A 13,871-nucleotide genomic window follows, 5' to 3' on the forward strand; every position below is an offset into this window, starting at 1 on the left:
AATTTCTAATCTAGCACAGGAGTCTAAACCAGAACAAGGCAGTATGAAATGTGGCAAAATTTACATGTGAGGCTATTTCAGAGATAAAAATCATTAGGCATCGCACTTTTGGGTACATAGCCTAAAGAACTAAAACCAGGGTCTTGAAGACATAATATCAGGGAAACAAAAACAAGCCAAAAATTTAAAGTTTCTCACACTAACAGGGAAATGGTTCTTCAATAATCTATTTCTTTCTTTCTTTTCCTTTTTCTCTCTCTCTCTCTTTTTTTTTTTTTTTTTGTAAGAGAGAGCACATGTAAGAGGGGCAGAGGGAGAGAGAGAATCCGAGGCAGGCTCTACCCCCAGCATGAAGCCTGACACGGGGCTCCATCTCACAACCTCGCGCCAAAACCAAGAGCTGGACGCTTAACTGACTGAGCCACCCAGGAACTCCTTAATAATCTTGATATGGTAATATGAGAAGATGAGAAGATGTAGCATCTCTGGGAGAAAGATGAGTTAGTAATATCCAGAGACTGTCCAAGGAGATAACTAAAAACAGAAATTAGGTGTTCAAAGGGAGGTCAGGGCTAGAGGAAGGTATCTGAGAGCTTACCATGTTAAACCAACTGAAATCATGGGACAGAGTAAGATCTCCAAGAGGGAAACATATTGAATGAGTAATGGGTGCAGGACTGAACCCAGGAGAAATGTATTTAGAGGTGAGAAAAACAACAAGAAAGTTTGTCAGGTAAGTGAAAGAAAAAACTGAGGGTGTAACAGTTAAGAACCAACAAAGAAAGTTTCAGTAAAATAAAGCACTAACAGTGCTGAATGATAGACGTCCAGCCAGATGTAGACTTAAAAAACAGAAATCCATCAAATTTGGTGATCAACAAAGAAGTCCCCAGTGTCCTTCAAGAAGGGAGTTTCAGGAAGATGAGGGAAAATCCCTGGAGAAACAGCATGGTAAAGTGGAGAGGCAGAACTGAGTTCAAATCACAGCTCTGCAATTTATGAAGCTGTGGACCACCGTAGGTAGGTTGCTTAACACACCGAATCTCAAATTCCCTCTTTGTAGGGGCACCTGGGTGGCTCAGGGGGTTAAGCCTCTGCCTTCGGCTCATGTCATGATCTCAGGGTCCTGGGACTGAGCCCCGCGCTGGGCTCTCTGCTCAGCAGGGAGCCTGCCTCCCCCTCTCTCTCTGCCTGCCTTTCTGCCTACTTGTGATTTCTGTCTGTCAAATAAATAAATAAAATTAAAAAAAAAAACACCTGATTTTGGTTTTTGCTTATTTAAAGCCAACAATTTGAAAAACCAAAAACATCCTTGTGATGACAAGAATGTGAAGAAAAAAGCATTTTCAAATACACTAAAGTAGTATGTTTCTGGAAGGAAATTTGGCAGCACCCATCAGCAAAATGTACATACCCTTTGACCCAACAAATCTAGAAATGTCATGGAAATGTACCAAACAAGTGTCCAAGGACATACAAGAAGGTTTCCTGTGGCACTATCAGAAAAGAAACAAAATGCACATCATAGAGGACCGCTTAAAGTATAAAATATATTATAAAAAAATTATAGCACAGAACCTCAACATTAAGGGGGAAATTGCTCCTGTTCTGCCTTCTTGATTACTGAATTTTTTTCTGACAGTGAGCATCTACTACTTTTATAACCAAAAAACACTGAGTAACTTTTAATTTAATGCACTGGTTTTTAGATAAATATATTTAACATTTTTTGTAATTCAGCATTTTCCTCATTAAAGAAACATTTGTTCTTTTTAATGTTGAAGCTTAACACATATTAGATCTCTCTCCTAAGTAATACAATCTTACCACACCAGCTGATGCCTAAATTATTCACTGGTCACCAAACTGGCACTCTTCTGTAGCAGCAGGCACTGTTAATAACATCCACCGTAATGAGTTCCATTCATAGGAAAATGCTGAAAACTCAGAAACAAACAGGCACATACATTCAAGGTGTGTGATGTCACGACTGTTATCATGACATCCCACTAGAGTACATTCACGAGATAATACGCACCTTTAAAACAAAGCCCTACAGCACAAGGAAAAAAAAACTGATAACCTTTGAAATGAAAGGCTTTTATTCAACATAATTTTTTTAAAAATCAAAAAAATAGAACTACCACATATCAAAGCATCCCACTTTTGGGTACAGAGCCAAAAGAATTAAAAGCAGGGTCTTGAAGAGATACTTGTACACTCATGTTGATAGCAGCCCTATCCACAACCACCAAGAGGTAGAAGGAACCCAAATGTCCAGTGCTAAAGAATGGATAAGTGAAATATGGAATATACAGTGGAATTTTTCAGCCTTAGAAAGGAAGGAAATCCTCACACATTCTACAACATCGATGAACCCTGAAGACATTACACTAAGTGAAATATGCTAGTCACCAAAGGAGAAGTACTGTATGATTCTCCTCCTACGAGATATTTAAAGAAGTCAAATTCATAGAAACCAAAAGTAGAACGTTGGTGACCAGGGGCTGGGGAGAAGGGGGAAAAGGGGAGTTGTTTAGTGGGTACAGAGTCTCAAATGTACAAGATGAAAAAGTTCTAGAGATCTGTTTTCCAACAATGTGAACATCCTTAATACTAAAGAACTGTATGCTTAAAAATGTTTAAGATGGAGCGCCTGGGTGGCTCACTCGGTTAAGCGGCTCACTCACTCGGCTCAGGTCATGATCCCAGGGTCCTGAGATCAAGTCCCACATCGGGCTCCCTGCTTAGCATAAAGCCTACTGTTTCTCCCCCTCTCTCTGCCTGCTGCTCTGCCTACTTGTGCTATCTCCCTGTCAAATAAATAAGTAAAATCTTTAATAAAAATGTTTAAGATGATAGATATTATACTATGCTTTTTCACAATGAAAAAAAAGTCTATGTTAGAAGTAATTTTGGCCACCAAACTGATAGCTCAAAATGATAGTACAGTTTACAAATTAGTCCAATTTGTTTTTCTAATAGAGGGAGCAGTATGGACAAATGTTTTCAGAATGAAATATGTAAAGAAAGGGGTTAGTAAGTATAAAAATGCTCTAATAACATGTAGCAATTTTTAGAAAGATAATATTCCTTTCTAAATATTAACAAATATTAATATATCTAAAATTGTAATTTGATGAAAGAATTTCAAAACAAAGTGTAAAAGGATGTTTTTCTTGATTCCCATTAATAACCAAGATTTCCAGAGCGCCTGGGTGGCTCAGTCATTAAGTGTCTGCCTTCAGCTCAGATCATGATCCCAGGGTCCTGGGATTGAGCCCTGCCTCTGGCTCTCTACTTGGCGGGAAGACTGCTTCTCCCTCTCCCACTCCCCCTGCTTGTGTTCCCTCTCTCGCTGTGTCTCTGTCAAATAAGTAAATAAAATCTTAAAAAAAAAAAAATCAGGGCACCTGGGTGGCTCAGTGGGTTGAAGCCTCTGCCTTCGGCTCGGGTCGTGATCCCAGGGTCCTGGGATCGAGCCCCGCATGGGGCTCTCTGCTCAGCGGGAAGCCTGCTTCCTCCTCTCTCTCTGCCTACTTGTGATCTCTATCAAATAAATAAATAAAATCTTTAAAAAAAAAATCAAGATTTCCATTTTTCACCTATTAGAAATAAAAGACTGCCTAAAGCTAAGTAAAAAACAGGGCACCTGGCTGGCTCAGCTGGTTGAGCATCTAGCTCTTGACTTCAGCTCAGGTCATGATCTCAGGGTCCTGGGATCAAGCCCCATATCGGGCTCCACACTGAGCATGGAGGTTGCTTAAGATTCTCTCTCCTCCTCTACCCCTCCCCAACTCTCTCAAAAAAAAAAAAAAAACAACCCATAATGCTCCCCCCTCCCCTCATTTGCTTAAAAAAAAAAAAAAAACCCACAATGCTCTTATCACATAAAAATCAATAATTCCCTAATATCACCTGACATTCAAATTTTCTCTATTGCCTTATAACTGTCTCCTTACAGTTAATCTGTTCAATTAGCATCTAAATGAGTCCACTCATGAAAACTCTATTTAACAGTTTCAGAGAATAATCTACAGAAATTTTACATTTGGGAAAAAAAAAAAAAGACCCCAGGTATATAATCAAACAAAAGCAAACTGCAAAACAGAAGGTAATCTGAGCCTATTTTTATATTTAAATGTTCATCTTTTTTCTTAAGATTTTATTTATTCATTTGTTGGCGGAGGTGGGGGGAGAGAGCACAAGGCTGAGGGAGCAGCAGGCAGAGGAAGAAGCAGGCTCCCTACTGAGCAAGGAGCCCAATGACCGACTGGATCCCAGGACCCTGGGATCATGATCTGAGCTGAAGGCAGATGCTTAACCAACTGAGCCACTCAGGTATCACTTTAATGATTATCTTAATAAACAGTAACAAAAAGTAGTCATTTTTAGAAGATAAATACAAACCATGATTTGGGGGAATTATAAAACAAATCAACCTGAAATAATTCAACTATAAAAACAAAACGTGATTTAGCTTAAAGAAATTTCAAAGGCTATATTTCACTTCCTCTGATTCAGGTAGTTAGTCATGTCTAAAATACCAGTAAAGGAGAGTTTTCCAGGTTCCTTTGTTTTTCATGTTTGTTTTCATTTGGTTTTAACGTGAAGTTTTAACACACGGTGTTAAATATATATTCAGATATCGATATCCATAGAAGCCAGGTGCATGTCTAAATTCGCACACAGTTTTAAGTCAACAAGTATCAACCATAACAAACCATCTTCCCTCAGGAGGGGAAGTATCCTAGTAAAAAAACAAAATAACCACCATAATACCAATTTATCCATTTCTTTCCACTGCCACCATGGCTTCTCTGTGGATTACCTTAATGTCTCTTTTCTAATGGTTTTCCTGTTCCTACTCTCATTCTGGTCCTCTTTCCCCTCCAAATAGCATCCAGAATGATTAAAACATAAACCGTAACAGCTACCCTCCAACCTCAAATCATACCCCTACTTTATCCATTCCACTATGAGAAAGTCTCACTGGCAGGCTTTCAGATTCTTTATCAAACTCTTTCCAATCTCAGAGCCTTCACACTGGCTCCTTCTTTGCCCAAGGCTCTCATTCCACCCATTCTGGTTGGTGGTCTCCCTTCAGGCCCCCGTTTAATATATCGTGTCCTTAGAGATTTTCCCCAACATAAAGTCCACCCAACATAAAGTCCCTACAACTGATCAGGTACTTAAAAAAGAAAGAAAAAAAAAATTAGATCCATACCTCACACAAATTACAAGAATAAACTTAAAATATATTACAGATCTAAATATTTAAAATGTAATTCAGTAAGTACTAGAAGAAAACAGAGCAAATACCTCTTTGAACTCAGCAACAGAAACGCTAACTATGACTTAAAATCCAGAGGCAATGAAAGAGAAAACTGATAAAACTGACCACACACAGGGGGTGCCTGGGTGGTTCAGTCAGGTAAGCATCCAATTTTAGCTCAGATCATGATCTCAAGGTTATGAGATTGAACCCAGCATGGCTCTGTACTGGGATGGAGTCTGCTTAAGATTCTCTCTCCCCGTCTCCTTCTGCCGCTTTACCCACCCCCACAACTTCTCTCTCTCAAAACAAAACAACACACACACACTCTTTTCACAAGGCAAATAAAACCACAAAAAAGTCAAAATGAAAAAATATTCAACCTATTGTGACAAATAAAGGGCTAACACTCCATATATATGAGATCTCTAAAACTGATAAGACGGAAGACCAAACTCTTAATAGAGAAATGGGCAAAAGACAGAAACAGGCAATTCACATTTATACAAATAATTTTATTTTTATTCATTTCAGATAGCATGCAATGCAAGCAGGGGGGTGGGCAGAGGGAGAGAAAGGAGGGAAGCAGACTCTCCACTTAGTAGGGGGTCAAACGCAGGGCTCAATCTCAGGACCCTGTGATCATCACTTGAGCTGAAATCAAGGGCTGGAAGCTTAACTGACCGAGCAACCCAGGCACCACTCATACACACAATTTTAAAATGACCCTTAAACATGAGATGTTTAACTTCATTCATAATGAGACATGTGAAATAAAACTACATAGATTAACAATTTTGTTAATATGTTAAATATGTTAAAGAATAACATTCTGTCAGCAAGGCTATAGGGAAAGAGGCACTATCATATGTTTTTGGCAGGAACGCACACTGGTACAGTTCTGACTGAGAGAAATTTGGAAATATTTAATAAAACTATATATGCATTTACCTTTTGACTAAATAATCCCACTTCTGGAAAATTTACCCTGAAGATACAACTTGAATACAAAAATATATATGCATAAAACTATTCTTCGTAATTGCAATTGGGAAACACTATGTCAATAATTAGGAAAGTGGGTGAATAAGCTACGGTAATCCACATAATGAAGCACTATTTAGCAATAAAATAGAATGAGAAAGATCTCTATGAATGGTCATGAAGTGATTTCCAGGAAACACTGTTAAGGGAAAACAGCCAAGTGCAAATAGGTATCTACAATATGTTACCTTTCCTGTAAGAAGGGAAACTGAGACAATAAACATTTATCTGTTTCCATATCCCCCACCAAAAACACGGATACATATACACATATACATACACACTCACACACTCATACACACAAAAACTAATGATGATGGTTACTAAAAGGGGTTTGGATGAATGAGTTGGGAAGGATGGTGAGGAGGAAGTGACACTTCTGGTGGTTTTAGCATGTTTCTAAGTTTTAGAACCACATTAATGTATCAAATAGTCAAACAAACAAGGACACGGACGGGCTCAAAATGAAATACAAAGAAATTAACTTAAATATATTTCAAATAAACAACATAATCACACTTGAATGGAGGTATGGAGAAGAACCTAAGTAACTTAAAACATAGTATTCTGACTACATGCTCTAAGCCTCTGGCTAAAGAATGAAGAACTATAAATAAAGGTACTCTAGTTAGTAAATTAGCAGTGGTATGGGTACCAATTCTGAAACTACATTAAATGTATTTTAGAATTGAGCTAATAAGTAACATATGGTGGATAAAGAGAGCCAAGTTTCCTGGTATCATAAAAGGGATTATAAATAAAGGGAGGAGGACAGAATGAACTCTGAGGTGTCAGAACTGGACAGAGCAGTATGAATTCATGGTTTGTTTGGTTTTTTTTCCTTAAAGATTTTATTTATTTATTTAACAGACAGAGATCACAAGTAGGCAGAGAGGCAGGCAGAGAGAGAGGGAGGAGGAAGCAGGCTCCCCGCTGAGCAGAGAGCCCGATGTGGGGCTCGATCCCAGGACCCTGGGATCATGACCCGAGCCGAAGGCAGTGGCTTTAACCCACTGAGCCACCCAGGCGCCCCTGAATTCATGGTTTTAACATATAAACAGATAGATACAGAATTACATTCACACACACACACACACACACACACACACACACATTTTCTACCTTTGCCACTCAAAGGGTCTAAAAGCAATAATACCTTAGTACTAATGAGCACATCTGGCACTAGCATCCATCTTGTTTTCTAAACACCATTCTCCAATAAAGGAACCGCAGTCCCTTAGAGCAATAGCCACTATCAGGATGGGGCAGGGAGGTACAAAGTCAGTCTGGAACATCTTGTGGTACCAGAAAGTAAGCACTCAAGGGAGGATGGAGCCATGGCAAAGGGACTCAGGAGTGAGCTTAAAATGGCTCCTGCTGGACAGTTTAGGACAATTATTCAATAAAACAAATAATAACAAGTAACATTATAACCCAATGAATATGAATCCATGAGTCCACATAGAAACAAAAAGACTAAGTAAAGGAAAATTCCTCTTTATAAAAGAATTCCTTATACAGGAATGACAGAATTAGAAAATCATTTTACAACCCCATAGTTGTAATTTAAGGCCATATTAATACACTGAGCAGCTAAAACTGGTTTGTGAAAATAAGATAAGAAAGAAGTATATTCTCAAAGTTCTTCTTCACAAGATACTTATTAATTACAAAAAAAAAAAAAACTTACAGTGGAAAAATCTGACAGTCACCACCTCAACCAAGTGATCAAAGTTAACCAGTAATGGGAAAAATGACATCATGTTCCTCCCAACATGTAAGAACACAACATCACTTTTATGCAGTTATTTTAAAAATGCATAACCTGAAAACATCAAACAATCTAAAATTTAGGAGCATTCTACAAAATAACTATCCAGTACTCTTTAAAAGTGTCTGGGTTGAGGCACTTGGGTGGCTCAGTTGGTTAAGTGTCTGACTATCTCATCTCACATCTTGATCTCAGGGTTGTGAGTTCAAGCCCCACACTGGGTTCCACCACTGGGCGTGGAGCCTACTTAAAAAAAAAAAAAAAAAAAAGTGTCAGGTTATGAAAAGCAAAGCAAGAACCAAGACACCACTCCAGATAAGAGGACACTAAGGGGATATATATGGTAAATGATACAATGTGTGATGTTCAACTAAATTCTGGGCAGGAAAAAGGTCACTGGTGAGGAAACTGGTAAAATCTGAATAAAGTCTGTAAATAAGGTACTGGTACTGAACTGATTTTAATTTCCTCAAATCAAATGGTATTTTGAGTAATTCAAACAGTTCATCAAATCAATAATACTGAATTAATGTTAACTGATGATGATTTTAATCATTGTACTGGAGTTACACAAGAGAATGTCCATATGTTAAGGAAATATACACAGAAGTATCTGGAGGCAAGGGGGCCTCACGTCTGAAACTTTCTGTCAATCACTGCAAGAAAAAAGTGTGCGTGTGTGCATGCGTGCGCACGCGCGTGCACATAGACAAAGAATGAGTGATAAAACTAAAATGTTTAAAGTTGAAACATCTGGAAAATCCTGGTGAAAGGTATACAGGAATTCTCTGTAGTATTTTTGCAACCTTTTTGTATGTCTAAAATTATTTCAAAGCAAAAAGTCAAAGAGAAACAAAAAAAAGTAGGTATCTTGTTCTTTCTCCCTGTTCCTTTTCATTAAAGAGTACTACTTTACCTTTTTGGTTGTCTACCCATTAGATTGAAAATACCATAATGGTAAGGTCTGCATTTATGCTCCTCAATGAATAACCAACACCCAGCACAATACTTTATATTTTATATACACTAAGTATCTTGAATGGAAGACTTAATTGTAGATCATTTTACAGTTTTCTATTCATGTATATTTCCACTGATAAAATTTTAAAAGATCTTCATCCAATGATGAATGGATACATAAAATGTGGTATATCTATACAATGGAATACTATGTAGCAACAGAAAGAAATGAATTACTAGTAACATGCTACAATCGAACCTTGAAAACATTATGCTACATGAAAAAAAAAGTCAAAAAGGACCACATATTGTATGAACACACTTATATGAACTGCTCAGAATATACAAAACTATAGAAATAGAAAGTAGATTTTTGGCTTAGAGAATGGGAGAGTGGGGAAAGATGGCTAGAGGGTAGGAAAAAGGGATTTCTGCTGGGGGTTAGGAAAATATTCTAAAATTGTGCAGATGATGCACAACCATGAATGTACTAAAAAACCAATGAACTGTACACTTCAAATGGGTAAAGTTCATGGTATTTGAAATAAACCTTAATAAATTTGTTTAAAAAAACACTGTAAAAGCTTCACCAAAATTTTTATTTGAAATCCATATATATGTATATGTATATCACTAACATTAATACAGTATTTTATGTATACATATACATATGTATATGTATATCACTAACATTAATACAGTATTTTATATATATATATATAATATATATATATATAAAGACATAGATTATGTCTTCATTACAGACTTGGGAAGCTTCTATCAAAACTTTTTTTTTTTTTAAGATTTTATTTATTTATTTGTCTGAGAGAGAAAGAAGAGAGGGAGAGCGTGTGCACAAGCAAGGGGAACAGCAGGCAGAAGGAGAAGCAGGCTCCCCATGGAGCAAGGAGCTGGATGCGGGACTCAATCCCAGGACCCATGACCTGAGCCAAAAGCAGATGCTTAACCAAGTGAGCCACCAGACAGCACATTAAAACGTCTGTTAAAATGAGGGGCACCTAGGCGGTTCAATCAGTTAAGCATCCGACTCTTGATTTAGGCTCAGATCATGATCTCAGGGTGGTGGGATCAAGCCCCATGGCAGATTCCACGCTCAGCAGGAGGTCTTGCTTGAGGTTCTCTCCCTCTTTCTCTCTGTCCCTCCCCACTTCTGCACACATTCCCTCTAAAATAAATAAATAAAATCTTAAAAAAAAAAAAAAAAAAAAACTTCTGTTAAAACCCAGCTGACAACCTTTTGTCTAATAAGGATTTCCCCCAACATAACTATTTCATAATACAGAGAAGAAACTGTCAGCAATTTCAGCCAATGCTGAGCTTTTTTGGGTAAGGGTGGTTTAGACAGAGAGAACTTTAATACTAGTCGATCCTAACTCCTTCTCTACTCTCAAGGCTCATTCAAGGGTCACAGAAGCCTTTTCTGAACCCACAAATGAGGATTAGTGCTCTCCTCTGGGTTCTCATAGCACCCTGCCTATACCTGTACCCAAGGACTTCTTAAGACAAACTATTTTTCTCCTCCATTAAATGATGAAATCATGTCTTAATCATCTCTGTATCCCTAGCACAGTGCCAGCACACAAAAAGGACTCAACAAAAATTGAGTTAAATTTGCAGTGTGAGGGACGCCTGGGTGGCTCAGTTAGTTAAGCCGCTGCCTTCGGCTCAGGCCATGATCCTGGGGTCCTGGGATCGAGTCCCGCATCGGGCTCTTTGCTTGGCAGGGAGCCTGCTTCTTCCTCTCTCTCTGCCTGCCTCTCTGCCTGTTTGTGTGTACTCTCTCTCTCTCTGACAAATAAATAAAATCTTTAAAAAAAAAAAATTTTACAGTGTGAATTTGGACCTGTTTGACTTCTATAAGCCTCAGTTTTCTATTTATTCAATAGGAATTCTACCAATTGTCTTACCTCCTGTGGGTGAGACAGGAGAAACAAACAGGAAATATACATACAAAAGCACTCCAAAACAAACAAACAAACAAACAAACAAAACGTAGTATACATACACAGCCTTCTATTATTATAGAGTACCCTACATAATGTATTGGTTATTCCTTCATGGGTCATTCTATGTATCTTAATTTTGAAACAGAAACTTTGTCTTTGGTATTGCTAGATCTAAAAAGGCATAATGGGATGGGAATAACCTAAACAAAAACTGATAAGCCTAAAATTATCATTACATACCATTCTGTCAACTATTACAGGCAAAACAGAAAGCATTTTTTACCTCTACAATTAATGCTAAATTACTCAGTAGGCTTGCAATAAATATAACTGCTTTTCAGGTTACTTTACAGCCCACTTTCCTGTCCCTACGTTCTGAAATGACTCAAACCACAGGCTAGAATTCTACATTTAAAAGAAAAAGGAAAATATTCATGAACTGAATGTTGCCACCACACCTCATAAACACAGCACCTTCTGCTGCTAAAACCTTTTATGCATTCAAGAGTCCTGCGTGTTCTTGACAGAAACCATACTCACGCAGCTGAATTTAGAACATGCTGACCTTGAGCAAATCAATGCCCTTAGTGTGTACTTCTGGCTTATATCACTGCAAGAGGTAGACAGCCTCACCATCTATAGTAGTCAACAATTTCTGGCCACTGTCCCCTGTCTATTTTAAGATATCCCTACTACATTTCTGTGCAGCACAGTTAAAAGAAATAGAGTAGCACATGAACTGTATTTAAACACAAACCGTTTACCTTGGAACTTGGGGTACGTGTGTTCTTACCATGATTAGCCCAAAAACATTTAATTTGGTAAGTTTCCACTTCCTGCTTTCGTTTTTTAAATATAACAAAGAGTTAAAAGTCAAGTGTAAGACACTTTTGCTTACCATCGAATCAAATTTTAAGCAACCTTAGTCAAAAACTAAGCCAAAGTTGGTGAACAAATCCTGAAAAAGATTAATGGTTACCTGCTATTTTCATGCAAAACTACACTAGACAGTATAACAGTACACAATTAAGGACTTTAAGACCTTTTCACCAGTCTTATACTTACTCTCTCCTAGCTCTTGAATCTAAATAACATAAAGTCCCTTTTAAATGTTTTTACCTGAGCAACATCACCCAAAATGCTACTAACATGAGCTCTTGTTTACAAATAACAATCTCATTTTTTTACTCTAAACACAGAACCTGTAAGTTAGCAACGGCATACCTTGTGAAATTCAGATAAATTATCAACTTGAAATTTATACAGAAAAACAAATTAGAAACTTACTAATTGTACTTAGCAATTATCCATAGTTTTTTCATTCCCAACAGATGCTAGTATTTGTGCAAAGACCTAATACTAGAAATCAACATCATAAAATATTTAGCATTTCAAATTGCCCTTTAGAGGATTTCCTTTACTTTCTTGAAACATTTAATAAATGTTTAATAAATGTTCTCAAGTATAAAAAATAAAGTTCTTTTGTTTTTGTTTTTGTTTTTCACTCTCATCCAAAAGATTTCAAATAAAGAAAAGGAGTCTAGGTATCACACGGAACTAAATCTGATACGCAGTATTAATGCAGGACCCAAATAAAACGAAGTCATTTACTAACAAGTGAACTAAATATAGAGCCCAAGCAGCTGGAGCCTGGGGGTTTATATAATGTGCTAGCTGACAACTAAAAGCTCCTAAGACAGAATCCATAGAGCACAAAAGGAAGGAAAAAAACATGTTTTTCTCATGCTGTTAAATAAGATTTTTAAATAATTTTTCTGGAAAAAAGTGAACAGAAACCTAATCCTGTATTCTATTATATTAAAAAAAAAGTTATACAGAGGCTCAAACAAATGTAATGATACATTAAATCAGACTTACTGTCCTGACACAGCTTTTTCTTTCTTTCTTTCTTTTTTTTTTGAGAGAGAGAGAAAGAGAACGAGTGGTGAGAAGGGTCAGAAGTAGAGGGAGAGAAGCAGACTTCCTAGTGAGCAGGAAGCCCATTGCAGGGCTCGATCCCAGGACCATGACCTGAGCCAACGAAGGCCGATGATTGACTGAGCCACACACGTGCCCATACAATCTTTTAAACTATTTAAATGGAATAGTTTCTAGCACTCTAGTATTAAAAATCTGACAATCAGGAATATACTAAATAACAAATCAGGCTATGTTCCCAGTTTCTAATACATATTTTAATAAATTATCACTAACTGACAGGAAGGTGGGACCCCTAATGACCTACTAATGGCAAGGCATGTATTTGGAGTTGGTTTTTGTAGTAGCTAATGTATCTCTCAAATCTTGTCCTAGATACTAAGGCACATATTTGCCAGAAACTAATCTAGGTGAGAGGTACAGTACAAAGGCAGATACAGTACCAGAAAACAGGGGCACCTAGGTGGCTCAGCTGCTTGAGCATCCAACTCTTGATTTTGGTTCAGGGTCCTGGGATCAACCCCGAATCTGACTCCGCACTCAGCACGGATCTGCTTGTCCCTCTCCCTCTGTCCCACTCCCCACCCACCACCACCATGCTCACTAGTGCTCACTCTCACGTGTGTGCTTTCTTTCTCTAAAAATAAGTAAATAAATCTTCAAAAGAAAAAAAAATAATTACCCCTTGCCAGGTTTAAATTTATAATCCTCATATTCTAACAATTCCCAACAATAAACTGCCATGTATCTGTCTATTCACTAACTTCTTAATGGCCAGTATTGGCAGCTCTTGTATCTGCCTACTGTGTTGGGGCTCTAGAGTTCACCAAGACCACAAATTCATTCTAGCTGAAGTGAAAACAATTTCTCAAAATGATAAAGCTATGAATCCAAAACCATTTTACCTACTCAAGTA

General features: G+C 37.6%; 1 protein-coding gene across 3 annotated transcripts in view; it reads right to left on the minus strand.

The window, feature by feature from the left end:
* HIPK3 (homeodomain interacting protein kinase 3) overlaps positions 1-13,871 on the minus strand; it is a 92,107-nt gene that overhangs the window by 46,057 nt on the left and 32,179 nt on the right. The gene's annotated exons all lie outside the window — the stretch shown is intronic.

The sequence above is a fragment of the Martes martes genome, assembly GCF_963455335.1.
Source record: "Martes martes genome assembly, chromosome: 10".
Classification (NCBI taxonomy): Eukaryota; Metazoa; Chordata; class Mammalia; order Carnivora; family Mustelidae; genus Martes; species Martes martes.